The sequence below is a fragment of the Odontesthes bonariensis genome, chromosome 20 (assembly GCF_027942865.1).
Source record: "Odontesthes bonariensis isolate fOdoBon6 chromosome 20, fOdoBon6.hap1, whole genome shotgun sequence".
NCBI lineage: Eukaryota > Metazoa > Chordata > Actinopteri > Atheriniformes > Atherinopsidae > Odontesthes > Odontesthes bonariensis.
The window spans coordinates 19,971,343-19,987,778 of NC_134525.1; positions in this window are offsets into that span (position 1 = coordinate 19,971,343).

Below are 16,436 nucleotides of genomic sequence, written 5' to 3' on the forward strand. Positions count from 1 at the left end.
TTTGAAACTAAGCAAATTAATTGTTTAACTTATTGTCAAGTTTGAATAAAATTCTCTATGGAAAAAAAAAAAGGCGTTATGATGCGTTATTTTGATCACTGGACCATTAAGGCATCAGTCAGTATACTTACATGCACAGTAAAGTGTAGCTGGGGTTATAGGTCGACCTGACCGTTTAATGGGACCACTGCCTTCGTCTCAGTACGCACGTACAGGAGGGGGATTCAAGGCTTCCTGACTGAAGAATGTCGTGAAACCGTGGACTTTGGGAGAGAACGTTTGAGACCTGCCTTTTTTAACTTCCCCTGCAGGGGATGATTGTACATGCAAATATAGCCGAATAAATTGCAGTTACTTCAACGGCTATTTTGTCAGACAATGCAGCGGTTACAAAAATCAGGATTTTATCATGTCAGAACGACGGTCTGGAGATGCTTCAAGAGACCCCGAGTTGACAATCACAATTTCAGATAAATTTACCAGTCCGACGAAAGAAAACGAAAAACTATGAATTAAAGCAGCTTTATTGGAATTTACTAAAAGATACACACTAGTCCTTGTGGTGGTCCTTTGTTGTTGTGGTCCTCTTTTGTGAATTGGACAAGAACTGTGGGGCAGGCAAAGAGTGCTCAGGCCAGTTTTAGTCTAGTTGAATGTACACAGAGCAGCAAGTTTTGGTTGGATTCACGGAATAATTTGTGCCTTCCATTTCTTCAAACTAATGCAATCCTCTGTGTAGATTCTTTCTGCAGATGCAGAACAATGTGTTGATGTCGTAACCTTTTCAGACAGACCTCTGTTGTTTTTGTAATTGTGTCAGTTCTTTTTCCAAGTCTGAACAGGTCACATGTAGAATCAATCAGGGCTGCCGTTGCTCTGCTGCAGGGAGTAACTCGGGAGTGTTTTGGGGTGTGGTGTGATGATATACATCGGTGCAAACATAGTTCAGTGTACCTTAGGGCCTGTGTGTAAAGACGTACATGCAAGCTGATGAAAGCTGTAGAGGTGGACTGATGGCAGAACAGGGAGGGGATGTATGGAGGTTAGAGCTTACCGAAATATTATCATCCTTAAGAAAGTAGTTTCAGTGCTCATTTCTATGTTTATATCTGACTAATGTTTCACTCAGTAGATATGAGTCATGAACAGCTGCTGAGCACAGAACATCCAGTCTACATCTGTAATTCACTTATGAATCGTCTAAAGTCTTACCTCCCTATCAAATCTCGTTACTTTTTAGAACCTGCAGCCTCTGGAGACTTACCTCCACCCCTGAGGGCCATGTTTTTACCCTGTAAGGGCGACTCCCTGAGCAGGCGTGCGTTTCAGCTCCTTGTAAAACCCAAGATGAAGGCTGAATGTCTGAATAGCTGTTATGAAGGAGCGACGACGGGGGGAGAGACGGGGGAGATTTGGGTCAGACTGGGGTGGGGGGACTCGCTGCTATTGAAAGAGTCCTTTGTGGCCATCGTTTCCCCTGAACTGCCCTGTGTCCATACCCTCTGAAAGGTGACATTGATTCCAACCAGCCGTGCAGGAAAACCTCCATACCGACCAAACTAGCAGTCTCACAGGAATAGCTTTATCAAAAGGCAGTAATGGAAAAAAAATGTTTCTAAACCTGGTTTATTTCAACAGTTAGGAGGGTGAAGTAGACTTCGGGTATGTGAAATTTAAAGGCAGGTTGTTTCAGGTCCCACCAACTTTAACCTAGTGAACATCCATGCTCAGGGTAAATGGCCATAAAGATTGGAATTGAGATCTCATACCAAAGAAAATTCAAATGCGCCACTAAGTGCAGGGTGCTTAGCACAAGACAGTGATTTAGCCCTTAAGGCAGCATACACTCTGGTCCTGACTAAACAAGGGATTTAAATTAAGTGTTTACAGTCATGTAAGAATTGAAGTGCCTGAAGCCAGTTACAGTAGTGTGTGGCCACAGCTGGTGCCCATGGCTTATATGCAATCCTATGTGGCACTTAAAAGTAGTTTTTAGCAAATTCAGTCTGCACCAGATGTGCTATTTACCAAGCCACCCAGTGAACATTTAGGGTAAAAAAAAGCACACCTGCTATGTGCCTCAGGCATTTTGGAAACATATTTTAACAGGATGCATAATTGGTCCTACAGTCACTATGCATTGCACTTTGTTGTCTTCTTTTTCTCCTGTTGTCCCAACAACATTAGATGTCTTTTTTATGATTATCCTACTTAGTTCTGCCAAATGTTCTTAAATATTTCCTTAAAAAAAATTAAAATGAAACAAGAGAAAACAAAGATAAATAATGCATCCTTAAAGACATGGGGAAAGTATAATAATAATGCTAAACAGCTGAAATTAGCATGCCTGTGGCACACAGGGCCAATCGATCAGACTGAATTCACAAGCCAATGAAAATGGGTGACAAATATATCACTTCATTAATCTTATTTGGAGTCAAACTGTCAAAAGAAAAAAACTTTGGTTCAATACTATGTATTTTGGACAAGACCTTTTATGTGGAGCTAAATTGGAAATAAGTAACACTGCCTTGATCACAGTGACTCTCACCCAGCGTAACGACAGCACAGATAAATGAGTCACTTTGGGCTTCGGCTTTTTGGTGCCAATTCACTGCTGGTATTCTCATACAGCCCGTTCTAATGGAAAACTATAAAATGGGCATGAATTAAAAAAAACATTTAATTAATTTAAGACAAAACTGTGCCCGGCTGTATATAAACGATGGGCCAAGCCACTGCGACTCACTGGTTTGTGAACTAGCCAATCTAAAGGTCTTGAGTTTGGCATTTGCTCATCAGATGGGAAGATGACCTCAGGTCTCAGTTATCAAGGCCAGAGTGCGACTAATTCCCAGCCAGGGAGTTTCATGTCCAAGACGAGCTTAGTTTATTCATCAATGAAATACTGAAGTTGCAGCACAGAACAATGAATTCATATATTTGAAATGCATGGGCTATATTATTCTGACAGAAAACTAAGAGAAATGTGTCCACTAGCACATAATAAGAGATTGTGTTTCCTGACAGACTCACAAACTGATATAAGATTGTGTTTTGTGTCACAAGATTTGTTTACAATCTCATTCAACCAAGATTAGTGGCTTCACAAGGTTAAACTCTGAATTTTCAGTATGACCGTGGCATCTTTTGCTAGAAACCTGACCTCAAGAAGGAGTTAGGTTCTGAGATGAGAGATCAACACATGTAAAAGCTGTAAAAAAAACAGTCAAATACTAACTACGCTGCTTGACTTGTACTGAAATATTCTTGACCAATTAAAGAGACTTATTCTCAAAAATATTGCTGTTGAATTTTAAAGATTTTGAACTGCTATCGTTTTATTTATCAAAATAATCACTGAACTATAAATGGTTTACTTGCTTGTTTTCTCCTAAACTGAGAGAGCAGCATGTCAAACACCAAACTGCATCAAAACCCAAGTAAAAAATGTACGCTGCTTTTAATCCCTTTTCTGTTAGTTCCTTATCCAGCACAAAGAGCAGCTGCAACAGTTAGCATTTACATCTGACAGAAAGAGTCAATCTTTCTCACATGCTGCAGGTATACACACCTGCCACATGTTCACTTGATAAAACACACCATCGTGCATCTTCAGATCAAGACCATGATAATGATGAGAATAAATTACTCATTTACATCGAGATTTTCTTGCTGCTTATGTCGCAGTAGCTGTGCTGCATTTCAGCTCGCTAAAAACATAATTGTGACCAAGTGATGCCATCGCTCTCTGTTTTACATGAACGCACACTTACCTAACCTTGGAAAACCTGGGTTGACCTGATGAGTTCATAACCAGTGTTGTAGTACTGTAGGCTTGTGAAAGTTCTATTGTTTTTATTTAGTTCAGCCAGATCAACGAAAGGTACCCTGGATATGTTGAATGCAGCATATGAAAGTAGGCCAAAAATATGCACGTGTGTATGACACAAATATGCACTGCATGGCTGACTTGCTGAAAATTTCTCTAATTATCTTTGAGGAGGAGGGCGAAGGGGCGGGAGGTATCCGAGTTCTTCGTGCAATTATGAGCTAGTGGAAAAATACCAGCATGGGAGACAGTCTCCAGTGCACAGCTTCACTGATGAATCTTCTCCTCTCTCGATCTAACTGTGTACATGTCGTGTATTAATCTTTACTGGTGGAGAAATTTAAGGCTGTTACAGTTATCAACACTCATATTTCACATATTTCCAAGTTCAGGGAAGCAAGCATTCAAGGAAATTCAGGGTTTGGAGCAAAAGCCACTCTGTATAATCGGCAAAATCTAGCAGTACAAGACTTCTGCCACAGAGCTCCTTTTTACTAAATTGTTTTATTAATGGAAATGTTGAGGTATGAGGCCTGGTCAGATACTGGTTCATTAAGTGCACCAGTAGCAAACCAAATCAAATTGAATTAAAATGAAATCAAAGTTGTGATTCCTTATTATGAGCCCCACTTTTTGTTGAAAGTTATTTTTGAATCAGACTAAGTTTAGAAAGATTCAAAAGTAGACCGTCTTTAAACAGCTCAGAACAGCAAACATAGCTGCAGACACATTACAAGTATTTACTTTGAAGTCTGTGTTTGCTTATGACTGAAACTCACAGTACAATGTATATGTGCAGTGTCAAAAGGAAAGTTTAACTGCTGCAGGAGAATTTCATTTCAACATCATAAAAACTACTGTTTCTAGCAGCAGCAGCAGCAGCAGCAGCAGCTGCAGCTTTAAAAGTCTGTAAAAGCTTTACTGGACTCTAAAAATAGATGCTGAGAATCTAAGCACTGCGTGCACAATCCCCGTTAATATCTGCGTGACAGCCTCCCTAACATTAGCCTAATATCTGTGATTATACTCAACACAAAATTTTAACTCAGACTTGTCAGGCGTGACAAGAGGTGGTGAACGTGATCCATGTGATTAAACAAAATTATTATGAGCCTGACATCACCCCCGTCTCCCAGGTAATCAAATACATTCAAAGTCCACAATACCAATTATAGCTGATTGTATGCACTGAAACTATCAGCACACTCCCTTTACCCAGCCAGACTGTTTACCATCTTAAAGTAAACTGGGTGCACGTATCATTTAGCCAAATTATACAGCAATGTTCTGTAAAAACAATCAGCAGCACACACCCCCAGACAGATATTGATTTATGGAGAAGACAAAAGTGGAACAGAAGATGGGTGGAGGATGGGGAGTTATCAAAAGCCACATGAGCTCAGTTTATAGTAAGCAAAGAAAACTCTGAAAACAAGTCTTTTATGAGCTATTTTGGAGACTGCTGAATGATCTTTCAGAGTGTTTAGACTTTCTCCCTCAATCAGGGCTTTGTAAGTTGAACTGCAGATGAAAGAATGGCAGTGTGGGGGATTCTGGTGTCAGGGTGTGCGTGCGTGCTGGAGTGTACGTGGAGCCGACGTGTCTTAGGTCAATAAGAGGGTAGGCAAGAAGAAACAGGAGGCTGGTGTTCAGACCCCCAGAGCCCCCATGTGGGTACAAGCCATCATTTCAAGAGCAGAGGTCTAACACTTTTTTTCCCCTTTGAAGTGAGGAGGCTGGATATATTATCTTTGATTGGAGGGTTTTCTCTTGTTAGATAACAGCAACCAGTCCATCTTAGATAAAAGACAAGTGCAAACTATCCCTTCCTTTGGTATCCACAACTTATTTCAACCCCAAATTGAGACTATTTCTGCTTGAAACCCTCTTGACACTTGATGACAACATTTGCTGCAGTGCCTGTGTGCCAGCAAATATATCCTTTGTCATGCTTACATGGAGGCCATTGCCTTGTTACTTTCACCAGAGATTGTTTGTGATTCTTGGCAAATTGTCTGAGATGGTCTCCCACACTCACCATGTCTATAATGGATCACAGGGATCTGGTGTCTGAGGCCAAAATAAGTCGCAGTTTGATAGCTTTGATTTAGCATCCTGCTCAGCATACATGACTAAAAATGCTGGAGAATTTCTCACCTGGCATGGAAACCTCCCTGTCAGTCTGATTTCAGGTACTTTTTCTAACTCTAACCCAGAAACTTTGATTTTTGGAAGCAACTTATGTAAAATCAAGCAGGAAGTGACAAAAGTGTTTTTATTGCTGCTGCTGTCTGAGCCGTACTTTACAGGACACTGTTATGGGTCTCATTTAAGTTCACCGTTTTAATGTGAAGACTTGTTATTCGCAGACACAACAGAGCTAAACAATGTCTTGAAACACACAAAAAGATATGAAACAAACTGTAAATTTAAGATTACAGTGTTTTTTGCTTTCTGGAACCTATGTAGCCCTTCAAAGTCACTCCCCAACAGTAATTTTACCAACTGTAGTATGTCTGTTACACCGGCAAAAAAAAAAAAAAAAAAAAAATCTATGTGTTTCATCTAAAACATCAAAGATGTCCAAAGAAGAACTGAGGATTTCAACATATACAACACTCACCGACAATCTCTGAACCTACGAATTTAGTGACAAAAGACTGTGGGTGAATTATCTCATTCATTTGAAGATGCTACAGTGTATTAGCCAGGTTCGTCCAAGTAAACACATTTTTCAGTGTCTGAATCTTTATTTATGTTTCCTATAAATTATGTGAGTAGCTGGTGCACCACAGGGTATGTACATTCATTCATAAAGAGAAAAGAAATAAGCCTGTCGCAGTGTTCGTGACATGAGAAAATTCCCATAGTTGGTCTTCTTGACCTCAGTCCATAGAAAGCTGTCTACCGGGTTCCTGTCTTTCCACTGGTTTGATATAATTCTATGTTCCCAGTTATGTGGCTCTTGTTAGATTTGTAGTTAGCACTTCGTCCTCAAGTCCTATCAGACACTAAAGCCGAAGAATCCCTCAGGGCGTGTTTGTTTGTTTTGAGCCATCCATGTGAACCTGTTGCCCTCGGAGGAGCCGGAGGCAGCACAGCAGCAGACTGGCAATCTGGTAACCACAGCACATTAAGACAAAACCCAGTTTCGACCCACCCTAATCCTTCTAATTGCCCCTTTGGCTCCAACTTAAAAGACCAACCACAAGTGAAGGATTTTTTTTTCCCTCTTGGATACCTCTGTTGCATGTACAAAGAAATCTTCCACACTGGACTTTGTGGTCTGTAACTTTGTGCTGTGGCACTCTGCCTCGATCTGGGCACCCTGCCTTAGCTTTCTTTTGGTTCTGACTTTCACAAGTTTACATAACTAACTATCCACTCAATATTCAGAAAGGTACACATGTATTCAAATACTACACATATATATATATATGTTTTTCTTGTCAGTTTCCCTCCAGAGTCTGTTGAATGATTCATAAAGATAACATTTCTTTCCACAGCCTGAGCAGGAAAGCTAAGAGATTTTTGAGAAGTTCTACCATAAAAACTAAGAATTTTTTTTTTTTAAATACAGACAAAAGGTTAAAAAAAATAAAATAAAGGACAGTAAGGTAAAGCTCATCAACATGATTAGGAATGAGGATTTATTCTCTGGGAACAATGAGTTTTCATCAAGAAAAAAAATAAATCAGTAATCCTATTGATGAAAAACCAGTGTTCCCAAAGGCAGGAAAGCGCCTTGAAATCTATATAATTAAATAAGGACATTGTACAAACTAATTCTCCTGAATGACATTTTGCCGCACTTTCTCTGCACTTTGGGATCTCCTGTTCAGACCGTAAAGGACGTTAATATAGAATAAAAAAGAACAACAAAATAATAAATAATAAGGAAAGAAATTGGAGCATGTTGGCCTGAGAGGCAACTGTTCCTCAGCAACTCACTTAATTGCTTAATTTACAAATGAATAATTGAAAATAGAAAGGACTGAGGAAAACAGCATTGTGTGAGTGTTAGAAAGAAATTCGTAAAGCGTGTTTTCGGTGAACGGCTGGTCTTTGGTGTTGTTATTTAGCTGGCAGCTTTTTTCTGCTTGTTCTGTGAAATGTGCAAATAAACACAACCATACCTGCTCCCTCATTCTTCTTAAAATACCCATAACAGCACAGATCAAATCTCTGCCCAGCCTGCAGTTAAAGTATTTAAAAAGTTTTTTTTTATTAAATGTCATTGTGTCTGAGTAATTACGTTATTCATCCCACAGGGGATCAGCCACCACTAAAAAAAAAAAAAAAAAAGAACATTTGTCTTCTTCAATAAAAATTCATTTTTAAATTCCCCACAACCAGATCTGCACGAAACTAAACAAAAGGGCTGACATGGATTTCTCTAGACATCAAGGGGCAACGAGGAAGGTACTCGGGCTCCCTTAGACACACCCTCTGCATGTGCATGCACACATATAAATAGACACAAAGTAAAGAATAGTATTTAGCCCACATGCCACTGCATTTTGTGCACACAATGTAGTAAAATGTTAGCCTGGGCGAAAGCCGACTGTTGACTCTGTCAAACAGTCTGGGAAAACCCAAGAGGAATCCGTTTCCATGGAGGGTGGGACCTTACCCAGCAACTTAAATTCATTGGAGTAACGGAGTTCCCTTAACCAATCATAATGTTTAGAAATGACGTTGGTTATGCGCCGAGGTTCATGCTTACTCTCGCGAGGCTCTAGCTCGCGAATCACGCTTCCCACATCCGCTTTCATTATACCGGTACCATTTGATAAATCAAACTTTTCCCAAAGCCAGTTGGAAGGAGAGCTACGACATCCTTGCCACTAACAAAATTGACGAGGCATTCCTCTTGCTCTCGTTTTAATTGTGTAATGATCTCCAGAGTTGAGACAACTTCATGGATAGCTTCTAGCGTTCTTCCGTCGCCATGTTTATTTCCGCTGCGGTTGAACTACAATTATATGGACTACAATGGACTCCGCGCGTGAGTTCTGCGTCACCACTCGCAACTGTTTGCTGATTGGCAAAACACTGAGCGAACCGAGGTAGGGGGATTTGGCCAGACTATGTGCGGAGCCAAAATCTTTGGGCGGAAGTACGTAGGATGGCGTCGCCAGGCTAGTAAAATGTGGCCTTTAGATGTAATGTTCCCATCTGTGAGAACTGCAGCGCTCTGCAGAAAAATGGCTCATGTTAGTTATCTCATTACATTTACGGTGGAAGGAAATAATGCGCGTTGACTGTTGTATTTGTCAGTTGCTGCTCTGTATAACAGTAGGGTTGGCTGGATAGTTTCTTATAGAAGAAAACTCGAGCTTAGCAGTGGCTCCTCTGTGTGAGATGGCCGAGTAGATTTGGTATTCGAAGGCAACAGTTTGATTGAGAAATGAGTACGCAGCCCAATGTCAAAGTCAAATTGTGGTCATTTGAAGGACACGTGGGTGCTCTGTCCCCCCCCACCCTTACCCCGTACACACATAAACACAGAGGTTAGAAACCACAGGGAGCCGAGAAAGCTAGAAATCACACAGCTTTCTCTTAAGACTGCCTCACAAGGTCAAAAGTTCTCTTCTTCCCTCTACCTTTTTATGCTCGAGTTCTGTATAACCGAGAGGGACCACGCGTGATAAATGTTAATTGCGGTGTGCCGTTTGGTATCTTCTTCTTTGTGGATTGGGAGGAGACGATGAACTTTTTCAATTGGTAAATTTTTCTTTAAAAGGTCAGACTTCTTTGCATAAAACATGCACAAGGTCTATATGAAAGACATGCTTCCACATTCTCATTCGCTTTTCAGATAGGACCCCAAGATTTCACTACATATGTTGGTCTAGGTTCAAGAAGGACAGAATGACATTTCCCAGTGGAGTTACACGACAACACTCGTCAGCACACGACTCGAACATTTCCAGCTCGCCAGTCTTATGTGCAGCGCCATTCTCCTCCACCATCAACCTCAAAATGCAGACTTTGCTGCTTATTAAATTTGACGTAACAGACAGTTTGTGACCATTCGACCAACATGCCGTGACGTAACCTTCCTCTGTGGAAAAAAAGGAAGAAAACTATACTTCCACTGCTTCACATTTTGGTGTGAAACTGGGTTGTTATGAGTAAGTTCGAAGTTTGGCGACGTCCACGGAATCCAGACATCAGACAAGATGTTCTTGCAGAGGATTTATACACAAGTTATTGAAGGTGTTCCTTTGGATCAGATATTTGATTATGAAAATGAAAGGCTGGAATATTGAAATCGCTGGTTAAAAACCTTTAAAGCAAATCTTTAACCACATATCCGTGTTTTTAATTACACATGTATGTTACGGTCCAAATGCTGATCTGATAGACCTTCATGCATGCATTAGGTGCAGCATCAAACACAGATGTACTCTCTTGGAATAGCATCAGAATTAACTCCTTCTCTTTAGGAGAAGGAGGCTCTACCCAGAAAGCAGCTTAAAATATCTTTATATTGTCGATGATCCTTTTTCTCTACTGCTGATCAGCTCATACTTGAAAAAAAGGGGTGGAGATTTTCAGAGTATGCATAAAATTCAAAGTCTCAAGGGGAAAAGGTTGTTCTGCAAATATGATTCTAAAACTTTCCATCATAAAGTAACAAAACAAACAAGACAAAAACAATGGATGTTTCAAGACCTTTTCCCTGGCAAAGAGAGAAATGTACATTCTCACACATTAACTCTTAGCTCACATTTAAGCAGAAGCACAGAGGTCAACATCTGCTGCAAAAGTCTCCCTCTCACAGGCAAAACTAAAGTCACTCATTTAATTCAGTCAGCAGGCTGAAATAACCGGAGTCTGTTTGTGATTAGTGTATATTTGCCTGCGTGCACCTTCACACACAATTTTCCTTTCATTTCCACTTGGGCTGGAGGAAGGTTAAATGTGAATGTATGGCCACACAAGCATGCATAGTCAGTGCTTGATTGTCTCGTGTTCCACCCACATTTAATTTTTTTTCCCCTGCCCCTCTTCACTTCAAGGAAATTGCTTGATTCAGAATGTGTGGTATATATTTTCAGTGGCTTGTTGCTACGCTTGTATTGGGATAAAAACTACACTCGAGTTTGTTAGCTGTGATGAGTGTCTTGTGCGGTGACACTTGATGGACTAATGGAATGAAAAGCATTCGCGTTAGCTCTTGCTTGTGCTCTAAATTTGCTGCGAACTTCAGAAGTGCAAATTTACCGCTCATTAGCCAAAAAAAACTTGGAAGAAGGATTCAGTCAGTAGTCTGAACCCTTAACAACCCCGTGGCTTCTTTTTCGGCGCGAGAAAGAAACATGAAAACACAGCACGTGTTGAGAGGAAAATGTAATAGGCCAGGTGTTTTTCCTCTTTTGCTGGTACTGCCAAGGCAGTCATAACTGCCAGTGCTCCTAATGTAGAGCAACATGAAAGCTAAACCTGAAACAAATGAATCATGGTAGTCTGGTCAGGGGTGACATCATTTCCTTCGAGCTTCAGCGGGTCTGGAATGTGACACCTCTCTCCTCACTCACCCTCCAGTTCTGGTAGCACAGAGCTGTGAAATTCATCTGCAGGGGAGACAGCTGGGGTTCACCGAGCAAAAGGTCTGAATCAACGTCAAATCTGATACGAGCGGCGACTCAAAAGTATCATTCCACTCTAGGCCCTTTAGGCAGCATAAAGAAAATAATAAGAGCCCTAGAATGACAGCATGATTTTGGCATCTTGCCGGCTGCTATTTACACAGATGTGCTGTAATACAGCCTGCAAATTGCAGGGTAGCGCCATGAGAAATAAGCATTACCGGAGTTTTTCTTCCATTGTGTCCCAGTCGTGAATGGAACCATTAAGCTAAATGCCACACTGCACGGTGTCACTACTTGATCTGATCAAATAAACTGGACATTAACTAGGACCGCAACAGATGCAGGTCTAAATGTGAATACCGAGAGGGAGATACACCGAGAGCATTGGGGAGATTTACATTCGTAGAGAAGCCAGAAGGATTCTTGAGAATGACGTCTTTTCCTAAGAGCAACTTCCACAGCACTGACACTGTGACTCAGTGCTGATAAAGATGGATAAATTATCTGGTGATTTGAAGTAATGTGTGAGGGAGAACTTTGTTAACAGTCATATATTAAGGCTGAAAATCTGTGCGTAGGACAGACATCTGGTCAGTGAAGTATGGGAGTGGAATGTAGCCAATCTGTTGCAACACTAATCCATCACTCCTGGGAGGTTTGGCTTTACCCAATATACGTAGACACACATAATTATGGTAATTAAAACCATAACCATATCAAAGTTTATGCCTGAAAAACATTTTTTTGCAATATTGAGAATTTTACAACCTTAAGTAAAAAAACAGTGCAGTGGTTTGCAAATAATTCAAATTCCACATTCAACATTTAGAGTGTTGAATCAAAGAAATTAACTTTTTGAAAGATGATGTACTGACTCTGAAGGCTCATGTTTACCGCTACGTTGCATCATCTCTTTCTTTTAAACAACACTTTGTAGGTGTTTTGGAACTAGAAAAATCACCTGCTGTATTTTTAAAGGTGAAATGTTTTTGTATTTGTCAAAAGTGAACAGTTGTTGAAAAGCCTAAGGCATCCTTTGATGAATTTTTCTATTTCAAAATGCACCAAAGGTTTTCCAGTGTAATGTGGAGTTGACTCCACTCGAACTACTTAGTTACTTTGTAGGCGTGCTGCTGTAATGTGTAATGTGCAGAATTCAATTGGACGCTGTCTTGCTGAAATAAGGAAGGCCTTCCCTTTACATCATCTGGTCAGGAACAAATATCGCTCCAAAAAGTTTTAACTTGCTTTTTTTTTTTTAATGCAGTCACCAATTCTGCCTATTTACCCTGTTGGCAACTAGCCTAATTTCTTGTTTCATCAGCACAACTAAACTTTTTCAGTCTCTGTGTTGTTTGCATCATATCCAAAATTAGCATACACTTTCCCAAGCACAATAACATTTAGTTTCCGCACTTGATATGCAGTTTTAAATGTTTTAAAAAGCACACCCTTTCTTTCTTTAATTTTTGGATACACAATACATCTGTTTACAAAGTATAAAATGATGACGCATATGACATATGGGCCACTGACCGTAACTGACAGGGGCCGGAAAGGGGCTGAGTCATGGGGCAAAATGACTCAGAAAACCTTCAACGTGCAAACATCGGTGCAGCCTAGTTTCTAGCTTCTCTTCAAATGCACTTTGAATCCACATCAAACCACACTCCATGCCTTGTTGCATTTGATTTAGTTTGCACTTCACACTTTGATCGTATTTTATTTTTCCATCAATCAGATTTAATATCTTTGCAGACTGAAAGCAACTACTTTCCAATTTTGAGATGCAGCTGAGAAACACTCTCTGAGGTCATTCTTTTTATATTTCCTACATCTCTGTTTGCACATAACAAAGGTTGCAGCCGGTCTGCCAGCATAAACAGATATTTTCCATGCCTTTCCATGATTACCTACCCATTACAGAGAGTAGAAAGATCCAAAAATGTCCTTGGTTTGTTTTGGGCTCCCTTCGCATTAGATCAACTACTGACTAATTTAAAGGGCTTAGCATCAATAAAGCTGTCAAAGCCAAGGGAGAGATGAACGTATCATGAGAAGCGGGACCTTTAAACATCATAAAATCAGACAACTAGAGTATGTGTGTGTGTTTGTAATGACTTTAGGCTCTACACCGTTGCCAAATTACAAACCAAAAGAACAACTTTAACTTAAATGAAACTATTTTGCTTCAAGCAAAAATACTCAATCATGGCTTAGATGATTTTAAATGACTGAAACTCCATAAATGGCCAAAGATATTTGATGCAAACAGTGACTTAGAACTCAAAAGTGTTTGTAATCTCCCACGTTTTTGTGCTATTGTAAATCAAACGTTTGACAACAAACTAAACGATGAAGACGGCTTGAAACGGAATTTTGTCAAACAGTTTGGATGGATGAGTTCAAATATGTTGCTAATGTCCTCCACATGTGGCGTCACTGCGAGAATGACTCTGCTTCAAGTATAAACGCCACCAATCTGCTGCCAGATCATTAGCACATTTTGGAGGGGAAACTTAAAAAAAAACATGGCTCTCAGAACCACGAGGATCAAAAAACTAATTAACATTCACTCATTTGCATTTGTCAAACACTCAACCATCTGAATTATCAGAAGGCTACTGAAGATGTTGTCAACATCATTAACAACAAAGCGGAATTTCAAATGAAAAGGAAATATTTGATCACTGAGATGAGAAGCTCCTGCGTCTGCATGTGTTCCACTCTTCTTCCCCCTTGTGGCTAAAGATGGGACACTAAGTGAGTTCAAATGAGAGAATCACTATTAAATTTGCAAGAACATTCTTCAAAATTTCTCGGGTTTTTTTGCCTTTGAAGCACCAACACATCTGCATAAAATCTGAGCTTTATTAAAGTCAACTACAGTAAACAGAATCATTTGTTTTCAAGTGACCTGCTGTTTTATCGAGTGTGTAACTCAAACACTGAGCTGTAATTTCTACAAACGACATATTTCAGCGTATTGCTCTAAGAGTAGTTATTTAGGGTGTGGGGGGGGGGGGGGGGGGGGGGGGGGGGGACAAAAAAACAAAATGTTTGTCTTCACACCACAAGGTGTCGCCAGCGAACTGAAAATGGATCGTCTGAAACTCAGCGCTGCATCCAGAAACTAGTTTCAACTCCACAACTAACTGCTGGCAGTGGCTGTGAGCTTCTAATTGATGATGTGGGTTTTGGGTTTGAGCCACTCACTGGGAGCAAACTGGGTCATGATTTACAAACATCATTTAATAATAATGCCAATTCATTAGTGCAAGACCCAAGCAATCTCTTTCATCAGTAGAATAGAAGAATGCCACTGGGGCTTGAAAAGCAGGTCGTGGGGGGGCGACAAGGAGCGGGTGTAAACAGCAGCGCACAGTCCCCGGCTTAATGTGGATGCCTGGCGGATATCTGTGCCTTCAGTGAATTTGCAATCAGAAATAAGCTTCATCTGTAAAGCACAAGTAAATGTTTTTCACGAGGTGGAGCAGCAATTTGGGAATCGCTGTCTGTCTTTGACAAAAAGAAGGAACTTTTTTTTTTTCTTTCCCCCACAAAGAAACCGACTGGCCCATATCTTTTGTAACAAACAAATGCGAGACACATTTCCCCCTTGAAGGTACAAACGCATTGGTGTCGGAATTTTCAGAAGCAGAGGGAGAGACTGGGTTTGTAAGTGTTGTCAACAAGAATTTCTTTTCCTGTCTGCGCAGCCTTAGAGATGATCAAAGACTGTGCGTGTTGAGGAAGAGGTGGTCGGGATGGAAGTTTGGTTTATCTACTCTGTGTTTGTGTCCAGGGAGATATGATGGATTTTAGGACACTGTGTTGTTGAGATGGCAACGTCACAACAGAACGTAAAGATTTTTTTTTTTTTTTCTAAATTTGGAATCATGAATTCCTAAATCACCTCCGGATGAGGACACTTGTCGACGGAAATTGCGGTCCTGAGACATTATCAGGAGGTAAAGGAATAGAATTGGCTCTCATCCTGCTCTTTGTGTCCGATAATTGCCGGCACCACAAGCACTTTGCTGACATATAATTGAACCATCTTGTAAATCCTGGGAACTGACTCACATCAGCGATAATATGAATCATAAAAACAAGTATGAGCGACAGCCATCGGCTGGGCAAGACACCCAGAAAAAAAATCTACAGTTATCATAATTCACACTTACTGTATTAAGCCAAAATGGCAAATACCAATGAATATTTTCAGTTTGATTGCATTCTTAATATAAGTTTTGGACGGTTGCATTGTGAAAACAATTCATCTTATTATGTCTAATAACCACCAATTACCTTCATCTGGTCACAGGTCTTTTGGAACACGTCTCTGCTGTTAATGGTTTGGTCTATAAAACGCAAGAAAACAAATTGAAATAGCAAAAACAGGAGCATTATTTTCAATGAGTCTTGATCTTTTCAGTTCTGAATATGGGGATTTCTTACTGAATCAGAAATACCAAATGATTCTTTTTTTAATGATTTAGAGAATAAGCATTTACAAATCTACAGAACATAATTAAGGGCATTTCTTGATTCCATTGCTGTTGTTTGTTTTGAGATACGAGAAGACAAACTTTTGAATTTAGTCCACTTACACAGTACCAATTCACAACAAAAGCCATCTCTAACCTCCTTTGCTTTCTCTCAGTTTTAGTAAGTGAAAGGAAACAAGGTCAATTCAAGTCCAATTAAATACAATCTAATTAATTCCAGTCCACTATAAGACAATTAAAAAAAATCCAATCCAGTTCAGTACAACAGTATTGATAAAAGCCAGTTTTGTCTACTTTTTTTTTTTAAACAGTCTGTATAATGAAGCCCTGCTACATAATCCGAAACATCTCACTGAATCAAAGCAAACGGTAGAAATAAGCGTTTTGGGCAATTTGTCAAACGCTCTCTAACTGAGGGTCGGTTGAGTTTAGTAGCAATTGGAGACATTATGCCTGTACCTTGATGATGAGTACATTGAATTCTGAAAGTAT